The sequence below is a fragment of the Colias philodice genome, chromosome 16 (assembly GCF_061535455.1).
Source record: "Colias philodice isolate Cphi_HAF_F1 chromosome 16, ilColPhil1 Martin Lab GWU primary, whole genome shotgun sequence".
NCBI classification, from domain to species: Eukaryota; Metazoa; Arthropoda; class Insecta; order Lepidoptera; family Pieridae; genus Colias; species Colias philodice.
Genome location: NC_143101.1, coordinates 9,435,645 through 9,450,157, shown reverse-complemented (window position 1 = coordinate 9,450,157; position 14,513 = coordinate 9,435,645).

The window sequence follows — 14,513 nt, the reverse complement described above, 5'->3', positions numbered from 1 at the left end:
GAATCACTTATTAGTTATTATGCAACACGGAATCAAGACGGATTAGAGTACCTATAAGTAGGTATGTATATTCATTTCAGGGTTTAGGTAGGTATGTACTCGAAAATAATAAATATTGTCTAACGAAGGAAGTACAATAAAATTTACATATGAATAATAACTAAGTTTTCGTTTACGAACATGTACCTAAAGCTTATTTTAATTATTGTTGTTGTTGCAAACCACGCATTTACATGTCTTGTATGACTTAAATAAACATAAATATGTAATTGAATAAAGTACAGACTAGGTGAGGCCATCCAAGGGTCAAGGATCAAAAGCTCGAACCACACGAAACTTACGAATTCACCTTGACCGCCTTCAATAATGTGATCCATAGACAAAACTATAGATGTGCTATAGATTTATTGAACAGAGCAAAGTTCAAAGATAGCCAATTACTAATTTATTATCTTTGGACATTTGCCGATTTTACTTTTTATAGTTCGTACTTCAAGAAAAGTGAAAACTATGTTTGAAAAGCAGATCATTCTTATTGTCATAGCACCGCGATAGAATTTACTATAGTACCGTTTCTTAATTCGTGTTATTCTTTTTAATAATGAGTTATTTTTTTAGCTATTATAATTTATTAGCATTACCAAAATTATCTTTAGCGTTCTAGAATCTACTAGAAAGTCTCAATTTAAATACCTTCCACGTAAAAGGTAAACCATTAATGGTGTATGTGGCATTTAATGGCTTGTAAAACAAGCTGTTTTTATGACTGGGGTTAACTTGAATAATTCATGTTTACATGATCGAGGTGAAATTTATTGAGTGATGTAGGTACGTTGTCTGCTTTGAAAGTAAAAATACTGTGTAAACATGGTTTTTGCATTGATTCGGCTTTTGGTATCGCACCTTTCTGGTGCTTCTGGAAATATTCACAAAACTTGAAAAAACACCTCACGTACGTAATTCGTTATTCTGTTGGTAGCTGTTAATTTAGGTATCACTCGTTACAATTTTTGATTAAGTACTTATTATTTATTTGAGTCAAACATTTTAGCATTTTTTTACAATTTTTTATTTTAACTTTTCTTTTAGGAGTTTAAATGAAAACAGATCGAAAGCACACATGACACATTTATACATTTTTTTTATTTAAGTACCTATTTATTTTTTATTTTTTTTAAAGAAGTTTACTTAGCCTGTATCATGTTCCAACTTCTAGCATGGTCAATTTCCTAACAATCAGCGGAATACGTCCGTCTGGCGCCGGGCGGCGGCGCGACGTCGGGACGCCTTCGCCCCTCGCATGGGGTGCTCCGTACTTGTGGTACTCGAATGTGTGTGGGTGTTAATTATACGATTTTTTGAAGTGAAAACTTCTTTAGCGGCGTTGGGTATAAAATCTTAAACTCGCGTCAGGACACGTGACCTGATCGAAAAAGCGTAAGACGGATGGATATCAAACATGCTCAACGTTAATAATCAAGTTTTCACTTCTGCCGGCACTCCCGGAGTGCAACCCGTCTTTTTTTTATTTTTAGTTTTATAGTACATATAAAAATTTTAAAATGCTTTATAAACCCGCGTCTTTTGGCGTATTGTGGGCATACGTGCAATTTGTACAATACGTACAATTTGTGGCACGAGACGCTAGTTCGATTGCCTCTATTGTATAAGAATATATCATACCTTTAATTTATAAATATTCGATTCGAATTCAGCATACATAATATCATGTATGTTTCATACCCACACACACAAACTACTAGCATTTTGTTTTTTTTCTCATAATAAATTAAGATTTAAACCAGTGTTCAGCTGGATAACTTTTCAATTTTCATGCACGTCAAACTTGTACTGCAATTTGTGATCATGAAAACCGATCGTAGAGAAGTTTGTAGCTTATATTGTCATTAACACTCGAAATGAAAATATTTTCTGCAGTTTATCCGATAACATCTAGTACGCCGTAGTTTCCTTATCGAGAAAATCTCGATTTCCTATCACGTGTGAAAAAGTAACACATAGTAGGGGTTAGTAATCCTATACAACGTCACATTTCGTCCCCTCTCAGACCGTAAATGACATATGAATGGTAAGTGGGAATTACATAGGTATTTTGTAATATTACGATTTTCATTTATATGGGTCAATGGGAATATATTTTAATATCAAATATTTAATCGGTCTGTGTGCGCTTTTCGTTGTCCTTTTGAAGTGAAATACACGAATTATTTATTTCGATAGTGGTCCTAAATAATATTTGGTGTATATTTGTTATTCAAAGATATTTTTAGGATAAATGAAAATTACCTAGTAATAATAATTGAGATAAAATAGGTATATATTTTTATGTAGCTACATATTTACATATCTAAGTAAAGAATTTTTTCGTATTTCTTAAACAGGAATTATATTAATAATTGGTCATTTTTTTAAATAAGTATATATTTTGATTAATTGCAAAAAATTGTAAAAAAATGAAAGAATTAGTATTTTATTACAAAACTTTTTTTCAATTACCTTTAATAGGCAACAATCGAAGTCTATCTTCATTTCACAATGAGTCACATCTGTTTGGCGCCAATGGGCTTTAATTTTTGTCCTGAAAATAGACTAAATTGGCTGAAAAATGGCGGGATCCGTGCGCCCGCGGCCCGAGTGTGACTCAGCACTTGGGCGCCATCTGATTTATTGCGCGGGAACTTTACCGATTTAGAAGTAAAGTCTTTTTGTCGCCTTTGATGGCTGGGCGCTAAAGAACGCTTGGAAATTTATTACAGGTTATATTTTAAACCAATTATTGTTAATGATCTTCATGGTAACGTTGTCCATTAAATGGCAATACAAACTGTCGTACAATATGGTATAATTTTCATTTTCAGTCTTTTCATATACTGCAGCAAGTTTGCAGCGTAGTAGAAGGTGTCTTTGTTATAAATCATTCTTGTAATTTGGTACTTTCCTATGTGATAATTTTCTTAATCATCGTTATATTCATAGATCATTTTAATTATGTTATACATGGTTACCTATCTTAATCTCGAATTTTAATATTCCGAATATCATAATCCAGATAACGTTTGGACATTTTTTCATAACCCCGAATTTTAAAATTTCGAAGTTTTGTTTGCCATATAATCGCAACTCCGAATTTCATTTGCCCATTTCTTTATTTGTACGACGTTTTACAATCCAGACGAATGAGTTCCAGACATACGAAATCTAAATGCACAAAATCCAGATGACCGTAATCCATATGCACGAAAGCCAGATTTTTAAAACACAAATTTTTTAAATACAGCTAATTGATATCCAGACAAACAATGTCCAGATTTTTGAAATTCAAATAAACGATATCCAGCAAAACGAAATCCTTCCAGGGGGACGTAGCACGAACCTAACCTAACCTTCTGAATAGATTTTAACACTTTAACCTTTCTGTAATGGGCAAGTAAAACAATAGCGAGTCGGTTCTGGCACTCGCCGGCCGCTGCCGCGGCACGCTCGCTTCGCTCGCTCGGCTCGTGCGTGGGGGGTCACAGTTCAAACCTAACCTAACCTACTGAGTCGAATTTGACACTTAAACCTTTCTGTAATGGGCAAGTAAAACAATAGCGAGTCGGTTCTGGCACTCGCCGGCCGCTGCCGCGGCACAAAACAATAAATTTACTTACTGACAATGATTATTTTCAGTCGATAGTCTTTACTATACCTTTGCATAATCACGATTGTATGGAAATCAAATAAAAAGATTATGAAAATCTGGCAATAGTTTATCTGTTATACGATTATATAGGAACCAAATAAAAAGATTATGAAAATTTGGCAATAGTTTATTTGGAAAATGGTACGATGGGAAACAAAAAAAAGTATTCTGAGAATCTGGTATAATGAGATCTGTATTATGAGAATACGGGAAACAAAAAAATACTTTTTAAAAATCTGGTTTTAGTGCATCTGGAAATTGATTCATCTGGGAAATTAAAAAAGGAATTTTAAAAATTTGTCATTCATTACATCTGTCTTTTAAAAGTTCTAACAACCGTTTTCGGGGTTTTAAGATTCGGGTAATAGAAATTCGAGTTTTTAATAGGTTACCGTTATACATACATTTTATGATTTACTACTTTTTTTTATATTACTTGATGCGACCGATAAACACAGCCTTATATCAATAGGAACCTTACCTCTGAGTAACGTAGGACATATTTTTTGGACCCTGATTTTGCCATTCACTCAATAAAAAAAAGTAAAAAGGCACGGGTCAGATTTTCTCTTGTTGTAAAAAAATCAATCCAAGAGAAAATAAAACCTACGCTACACACGTAGTGCGTATTTGACGCAAATAAACCACAGCAATAAGAGCAAGCGGTGCCCATCGGTGTTACAAATATACCACCCTTACTAGATTGTCCAATATTTTTAATATTTTGGGATTATAATATAGGGCAATTATTTGAAATGGTTTGGTAGATAAAAATATATGAGATTTTAATTAAATTCGAATTAAGGGGGCGCATAAAGCAAAATAACCAATCTTCTATTAGATGATACGTGTAATATGCAAGACCAAATCTAAAAAATAAAATATATATCAAACTAGATGATATGTTCAACGATTCTGTTTAATCAAAAACATAAAATATTAAAATTTACTCGATAAAAAAAAATCACCAAGTTAGCTCTAATTTTCACACTTTTACGTTTTCTACTTGACATGGTAATACTTATTATGATTTTTTTTTCATAAACAATTATATTAAAACATTTGCAAGATATTTGTCAGAGAATTTTGTGTAATTACTTTTAGTTTTGGTTTTATCTGCGATAAACCACTTTTGGCGCTCTTTTTTTCTCGAGATAAACGTTTGATTTTGTCACGATAAAAGTGGTTTATCGCAGATAAAACCAAAATTAAAAGTAATTACACAAAATGCTCTGACAAATATCTTGCAAATGTTTTAATATAATTGTTTATGAAAAAAAATCATAATAAGTATTACCATGTCAAGTAGAAAACGTAAAAGTGTGAAAATTAGAGCTAACTTGGTGATTTTTTTTTTATCGAGTAAATTTTAATATTTTATGTTTTTGATTAAACAGAATCGTTGAACATATCATCTAGTTTGATATATATTTTATTTTTTAGATTTGGTCTTGCATATTACACGTATCATCTAATAGAAGATTGGTTATTTTGCTTTATGCGCCCCCTTAAGCGTGGAACAGTAAGAGTGCGAGTAAGCTAGGTGGTATACCTAAGGTACGTTAAGAGACAAAAGATGGAAAAGTAAAAGATACGATTACCTTGATTCGAAGTGTTTCAGGATTAACGTTGTAAAATATTATTTCTGAATCTATTTATTTTCAGTGTAATTTTGAAATGGTGATGTGGACGTTGAGCAATTGTACTTACCTATGTTAAAGGTTGATAATCTCGTTTTCTGCTTCACAATGCACCAAAAGAACGAGCGTTTTCTAATTTTGAATTTGACATATTAAACAAAAAAATAGGTAACAATAAAAATATAAAAATCATGGTCACCATACACTTCACTGGCAACACTGCTACATCTTAATTAGTATTTAGAGTTGGACACAATTTTATTTGCTGCGGATCCTATGATGTCATGCGATTTATTTCAGATCCTGGCTTACAAGTTCACTCGCGAAAATAAGTACCTAAGTAATCTTATTTACATTGGGCTGTGAATAAAAGGGGCTGCAAGACAATACGATGTGATTTAAACCGGCCCGACTGTTTATTTAACAGAAATAAGAAATACAGTCTATACATATAACATATTTATGACTAGAAATATTTTTGGCCGCATGACAACTGATTTCTTGTAAATATTGAAAACGGTTATCAACTTATCACCGTTCTAAAAAAATAAACAAAATTCATCCTACGAACTGGTTAAACTACATAATTACTTGTCAAAATACAAAAACCTAGAATTCCATCTAAAATCCCAGCAATTCTTAGAAAATTATTCATATGCGAAAATCGAGCAAGTTCTGAATTGCATCATCTATTTATTTACAAAATTGTATCAGCCTGGCAACTGTCCATTGGCAATTTATTTTTTTAAATATAAATATTCTTAATTCAACGGCATAAGGTTCAATTTTCGATTAACTATAAACTGACAGGACTGGGAACTACCATTCATTCATCACCGGTCTTCATTCACTTTGCGAATTTAACGATAATAAAAATGTTCGAACATTTGAGAAATATTAATGTAAGGAGTGAATTTTAGTAGAGGAAAATTGCCAAACATTTTTTTTATTATTTTTCACGCTAATTTTATAATTTTGGAATAAACATTGTACTTTTAAAGTAAACATTGTACTACTTATTTTACAAAGAGAATTTCTTACAAAAATTCAGATAATAATAATTTAATAAATGCCCTTTTGAGGAGAACGAAAAAATAGGCTTCATTTTTCGGTGAACTCATCTCAATAACTTAGAATTTTCAATTTTTTTATGTTTATTGTAAGTAGTCAATCTTATGTCTACAGTAAAGCAAAAGATTTCAAAAGTTCCGAGCTGATTATTTCTGTATAAATACTTAGAAGCTGAAACACTGAAAGATCTATAATCATTAATCCAGCCTTAAAATTTATTAAGCTAAAAGCGATTTACTCTAAAATAAATTTTGAAGAAATCCCAAAGTACTTTTTCGTTGAAATAAAAAACGAAATGTAGTTGTGTTTGGCGGGAAGCCAACAGTGACACATGCACGAAGAGGAACAAAATTCGATACTTCCGTGGAAATGGGATTTGCGAGCTTGAATTGCCAACATATTGGAGCTAAAAAGTTTATTATTTAGACTTCTACGAATAAAAGAACATCTTCCCTTTGTGAAGTTATCACGAATGGTAACCTATTAAAAACTCGAATTTCTATTACCCGAATCTTAAAATCCCGAAAACGGTTGTTAGAACTTTTAAAAGACAGATGTAATGAATGACAAATTTTTAAAATTCCTTTTTTAATTTCCCAGATGAATCAATTTCCAGATGCACCAAAACCAGATTTTTAAAAAGTATTTTTTTGTTTCCCGTATTTTCATAATACAGATCTCATTATACCAGATTCTCAAAATACTTTTTTTTGTTTCACATCGTACCATTTTCCAAATAAACTATTGCCAAATTTTCATAATCTTTTTATTTGGTTCCCATATAATCGTATAACAGATAAACTATTGCCAGATTTTCATAATCTTTTTATTTGATTTCCATACAATCGTGATTATACCTTTACTATCGACTGAAAATAAACATTGTCAGTAAGTAAATTTATTGTTTTACTTGTCCATTACAGACCGGTTTTAGTGTCAAAGTCGACTCAGTAGGTTAGGTTAGGTTTGAACTGTGACCCCCCATGCACGAGCCGAGCGAGCGAAGCGAGCGTGCCGCGGCAGCGGCCGGCGAGTGCCAGAACCGACTCGCTATTGTTTTACTTGCCCATTACAGAAAGGTTTAAGTGTCAAATTCGACTCAGTAGGTTAGGTTAGGTTTGAACTGGGACCCCCCATGCACGAGCCGAGCGAGCGAAGCGAGCGTGCCGCGGCAGCGGCCGGCGAGTGCCAGAACCGACTTGCTATTGTTTTACTTGCCCATTACAGAAAGGTTAAAGTGTTAAAATCTATTCAGAAGGTTAGGTTAGGTTTGTGCTGCGTCCCCCTGGAAGGAAAACGTTTTGCTGGATATCGTTTATTTGAATTTCAAAAATCTGGACATCGTTTGTCTGGATATCAATTAACTGTATTTCAAAAATTTGTGTTTTAAAAATCTGGCTTTCGTGCATATGGATTACGGTCATCTGGATTTTGTGCATTTCGATTTCGTATGTCTGGAACTCATTCGTCTGGATTGTAAAACGTCGTACAAATAAAGAAATGGGCAAATGAAATTCGGAGTTGCGATTATATGGCAAACAAAACTTCGAAATTTTAAAATTCGGGGTTATGAAAAAATGTCCAAACGTTTTCTGGATTATGATATTCGGAATATTAAAATTCGAGATTAAGATAGGTAACCATCACGAATAAATAAATTATAAAAGCGTGAAGCTGTATCGTGTACCTTCTTACCTCTTCTTACCTTCTTCTAAATTCATCATGTCAAGTCAAGTACTGAAATTAGTACGGTCTATTTAGTTAAATTGACTTTAAAATATAATGTACTCTCTATAGTAATTCAGTAATTAAAATATGAATGTTTTCTTTAGTTACTTACTTTACTAATCGAATAGGTATAAAGAGAAATAATAATAATTAGAATAATTAGGTTTTGTTTATAAAGTCTGACAGTTTTCATTAGGTTTTCACTATTTATCGTTGGCAGGTTGACAGGAAACCTTGAACATTTTGTGGGTCGTTTTAATGGCGTGATTCACAAAAACTCATTGAAACTTTATTATTGTTTACAAGTAAATTCAGAGGACGATTGGTGGTCATTGCTTTTAGTTAATAAATATAAAATGTTCACCGTTTACACAATAAGAATAAGCTACAATAAGAAACGGTTGAAAATGTTGGAAAAGTGGACTTAAATAATCATTTTCAAATATGAATAGAAAGTGGCCATACAAACTTTGAAAATAAGAGCAGTTAAAGGCTAATTTGACCTCAATATTTGATATAAGTAGGTAGTATAGGTATTGTATTTGTATGACATTTAGTTTTTAGTGTGAGCTGAAGAAAACATATATCTACAAAGATGCGAAAGCAGCTATACGTACGTAGTATGTACAGATAATGTACTATTATATATTCTGTGCTATAAGTATTTAAATACTTTTAATAAATTTTTGTAATCGTTCATATGAAATTGTTTATAAATGAAGTTTATTTATTTTATTTAATGAAGTCCGAAGGCTTCTTTATAAAATGACCATAATTAAAGAGTAACGTGTGGAAAACCAGTCGTAATCGATTAATACAGTTTAGTTGCAAGTTATTTAATGGATGTTTTGTAGGCTAAGCTAGACTTAGGAATGAATAGAATAACATGAATAACTTACTCGGAAGCGGTACTAGAGTAAACATTATTTTTTATAATTACACAGATTTGTTATGTAAGTCACATGATTTAATTGGAAGTTAACTACCTTTCAGTCAAATTTTTAATTTAAAGAATAAATCGCGCCTAAGTTCTTATAAGTAGGAATATACATAGGTAGGTAGCTGTTACAAGAATTGAAAAAGTATATTTTCATGTAAAAAAAATTGAATCGATTACAGATGGTTTATAAGTGTGGAGTCTGCCTTAGAATATCCACTGATGGACGAAACTTCAAAAATGTTCCTAAAATGTTTGTCATGTAACAGTATACAGTATGATTATTAGCTATTTATGTCTACCATCAAAAATATAAAAATCATCGGGCCATTCAGTATAATAGGTATAGGGCCATGGCCCATGACATAAATCCGTTGTAGGCTGAAGGGAAAACAAACTTGCATTTGTTATCTTTGATCTTAACTATCTTTTTATTGACGTAATTTCCAATTTGATGACCTTCAACTTCACTGCCCAATGTCAATTTTAGTAGGGTTGCCCTTATGGAGATATAAATCAATCCTATTTATGCCCCTTTTTCCGTGTAAATACAACCAAAAATAAGAATTTATGATGATAAATTATTGTTTATTGGTTTAAGGTACTGTATGCCTGAACAATAAAAAAACATACAAAACATCATTAACGTTGAGGAAAACTTCAGAATACATTTAAACGAACTGTTTTTGAATAAAAGTAATTAGTTAATTACCTACTACTACCCACTGCCTGTCCTCTGTATTACAATTTGTAAAGCTAAAAGCGATTGCATTTCAAATTTTATATCAGTTTATGCACGATGCAGATGCGGGTAAGTCAGCTGAGACCCTAATATAATCACTTATTTCCAGACAGTTTACGCCGTGGATTGAACTGACTGCCAAATTCATATTATGGTCGCAATAACCAGCCATGGTGAATTATTGTATAATATGAATTTGCATGTCAGTTCAATTCACGGCGTAAACTGTCTGGAAATAAGAGGTCATAATATGGCCCCAGTAGCCTGTAGTTTAACCACAGAACATATAAAAAAGGTAGGTATAACCTCTTTTAGGTATATGTTCTGTGAGTTTAACCTATGAAGCGGGGCTGATAATTCTGCGGCTAGATAATTCTCATAAGAACTTGGGCTTCAAGTCTTAAGGTTCCAAATCCCAGTCCCTAAAAGAAGTACGATCTCTTTTAAAACCTGATAAATACATAAATAAGGTTTTGTTATTTTTTAAGTGGCAGCCCTGAAGCACCCTCGCAATTACTAACCTACCCATAAATCGCAACCCTCGCCCCTAACATCAAATGTAACACCATTCAATACATTTTGTAGGTTTGTACACTTAGTTTCATTGGAAAAGTCAGAGATTGTTATCTTCATACTCTGTTATTTACGAATAGTGAATTATTTGTCTTGGTGAAGTGATGACGGATTATTATCAAAGGTTCTATCTCTTCTCTGTATTTTTTTTTCAACAAACCACAATACAACCGTTGATTACTTTGTATCCTTACGCGATAGTACTTACCAAATAAAAAAAAATCAAACAGGGGTAGAATTCGAATTAAGGTGTTCGAAATATTTTCCAAAAATATAACAAAAATTCATCGATACGTTATCGGAAATAAACCTCAGAGCAATAAAAAAATAATCTTTTCTCATTTTTCTTCTTCACCATCTTCCAGTAAAATATTACGTTACAATAAAGCAAAGAACATAATCACATGAATTCTTACTATTAGAATTTATAATGGTGTACATTTATTACCAATTTTTTCCGTCTCTCCAAAGTCGCATTGTCATTTTTTTTTCCAGTCGTTGATCGCTGTCTCGATGACATAATAACACTAATGCGGAACACCAACAAATCGGAAGCTGAGCATCTTTCTCTGTATATTATCTCATAGTAATGAATGCCAAACAAGTACACGATACATGAATCACCAACACCTGTGCCAAGCCTCTCTTGACGACTTCAAGTGATTGTGACCTAATGTCCCGGATCTTACAGTTTCAAAACAAGACGGCGTAAATATTTTGACAGGCGGGAAAATTGCAAAAAAAGAAATCGATGTTACAAAAAATAAATACAAAATAAAGTTATTTTGTATTAAAATACCTACTTGCCTTATTCGTCGATATTTTTATGTTTGTGTTTTAATTTATGCAATGTTAGACGTCAATTAAATAAAATAAGAAAGCACATCTCCAAATTATTTTGTTGTTTGTAATCCGAATAATGTTTTTGAATTTAGAAAAGTGAATTGGTCTTCAAATTATCGAGAATTTAAATTAAAGTTTAAACATAACTTTAATTTAAATTTTCACCAATATAAAAGTAAGTTTGAGAAGATTTACCGAATATATTTTTTACAAATAAACCCATATGAAATGAATTTAAATCTTAGATACCCTCTACATTCTACTAAATAATTATTGGTCATACTACCTAGTTTTAAAATTATAGAGCTACTGAGAAAATCTGCTAGTCAATACTGCAGTCAGCTTCATTCACTTTAAAAAAAAACCTATTCTGCGTACAAAATATAGGCCAAGTTATCCAAATCGTGCCAATTCGGTTGTCATTCAATAGTTATTAGCAAGTTCTCAGAAGCAGCTTGCTGCCGGCCAACGGCCTTGCAGATCTTGGCGGTTATGCTAACAATAAATCAATTATGATTTTACTAGATGTAATATGATTGAAAATTGCTGACGTATAATTTCTGTTTGTGCTACAGCTGGTTTTGATTTTCTACATTGATAGAACTTTATTGTTAAGATTCTGAAGCCTAAAACCGGCTACTCACGTACCTGCAGCAGGGGTAATTTTAGAATTGGACCCTTAATTGGCTCCTTAATTGTGATGTGTATAGGCAAGCAAGGAAATTTGGAGAAAAACTGAAATTGCTCCAACCGCTTCGACCAACCGAGATTGTTCCAATATATTGCCCCTGCGGAAGGTACGTGAGTAACCGGCCTTACCACCGAAATTGATACGATCAATTTAGTTTTCAATTCGATTACTATTTTGATTCCACCTCGATCTTGATTTCTTACTTTGCAATTAGTTCTAGTTTAAAAAATGAAAGAGGGCAGCGTTTGAAATACGGCGAATGAAAAATTAAAAAAGTAAAAGTAAAAAAATGTTGCTCTAAACCATACTAATATTATAAATGCGAAAGTAACTCTGTCTGTCTGTTACTCAATCACGCCTAAACTACTGAACCAATTTGCATGAAATTTGGTATGGAGATATTTTGATACCCGAGAAAGGACATAGGCTACCTTTTATTGCGAAATATGTACAACGGGCGAAGCCGGGGCGGACCACTAGTATGTTTATAAGAAGCAACTTCTATGTGGGCGTCTAACGAGCACTTAGCCGTTTTATTTTGAATTGAACCTAGACTAAGCCTAATATGAGCTTTTGATATCATACGAGATACCTAGTTGTTACTGTTTATTACTGAGATTTTATCAGTAACGTCGATTGATACTTGAACAAAAGATAGATACTAAAAATTGAGTTAGGTTAGTAATTAGTATATACGTTTGGTAAAAGAAAAAAGGAAAAAAAAAACATATTGTTAGGTAGGAACCTACATAGTGTAGGTACTGTACTGTAGGCACCTAAAACTTGAAAGGTTTATTTTTGTGAAATTTTTAATAATGCATTAAATAAGTATTAAGTACCTACTACCTACCTATAAATTTTTTAAGTTTTATTAAATTTTCACATTTTATTTAGGAACTTCTTACATCAACAACGACCCTTTAATGAAGTGAATATTTTTAAACCAAGGTTACAATTAAAATAATTTACCCGTCCACACACGTACAAAAACAAAAACATTGCATAATAAAACAATTAAGATTATACTTATCTTATACCTCTTTAATTTTAAACAGTCTGTGGACTTGGCCGTAGCACAGACTAGCCGTAGGTATGTTTTCAATGTAAAGGTGGTATAAGGTATGTAACACATTAAAATATAAATATATTTTCTCCGATTTAATAAGGACAATATTTATGAGAAGAGTATCATTATTATTCGTCATCATTTTGAATTTATACTGAACTGGTGGTACCTCCATAAGACCATAAATTAACAACTATAGTATTGTATTATAAAATATACAAAAAAGAGAAACATATATTTTATATACATATAAGTATTTTATAAAACAAATAACAGTCCGTATTAGGTATGCTGGCATGCATTCGGAATATCCGCTGAAAGCAAATAAACAGTCAATGATATGCATTGATGATATCAAAAATCGTTAATTTGAATTCATATCAAGTGATATATTTATTGGAGTATCCCTAATTGGGATTTTAGAAATCAGGAAATTATCGTGCGATGTTATGACGATGATAATATTATTTATAAATATAATCTATATTAATAAACAAAATATGTATAAAAAATGCCGAAATCAAAGTCTCGTATGTCGTTATTTAAATTTGTGTTAAAAACATACACCTATATTGCCATCTGTTGTCGAGTGGATAAAAATAATGTGCACTTCTGCCATCTAATGGAAAATACTGGAAAATATATCAAATAACTTATGAGCTATCTAGCTATCGCAGACCTAAGCTTCATATTATTTTCCACCTTATTATTTATTCGTATTTTTTACACTAGCTCGGTGTATTTTCAGGTCATTTTTTATGGTTCCGTTAGCTGTAACTGTATTCACTTCTTTATTCAGTAGGTATTTGACTAACAAGTGTAAAACTTTGCAGTAAAGAAAAAAATGGAACAGTTTGCATTATTGCGATCCAATTTTTAACTTATCGCTTTGATAATGTTTTTCCCACAGGCATGGACGTATAAAAAAAGACGGACGCCGTATTAGGAACAAACAACGTGAAGCCACCATAGTAAGCTAGCGATCGTGTAAAGACAATAAACACGCACACACTCTCACCATAGTAAGCTAGTCGGCCGCCATTACGTCGTGAACTACCGACTCATTAACTGCGTCACTGTTTCACAAAAAATATTTAAAATGCCGTCTTGCGTGGTTAAATGGTGTCGCAACAGTACAATTTTAAATAACAAAACACAAGGGATTACATTCCACAGGGAAGCAAGTTATTTCTTTTATGTTTTAATGACAAAATTATTACGGCAAAATTTATAGAAAAAAATACAGCCGCCATTGTCATCAGGACAGCTGTTGCCATGGCAACATGGCACACACACATGGATGTTTCGCCGCCATTACTAGGCTTCACTCAATGTTTAGGCGATATACCGTCCGTCTTTTTTTATACGTCCATGCCCACAGGTTTATTTTTCATACAAATAAATCATTCAAGAAACTTTTTTTATAATTACGTGTCAATTAAATTTTGGCGGCGAATGCATTTTTTCTTTATGGCAACGAGCAAAAGCTTTTTGCCACAGAAATGTAGTCATACTTCCA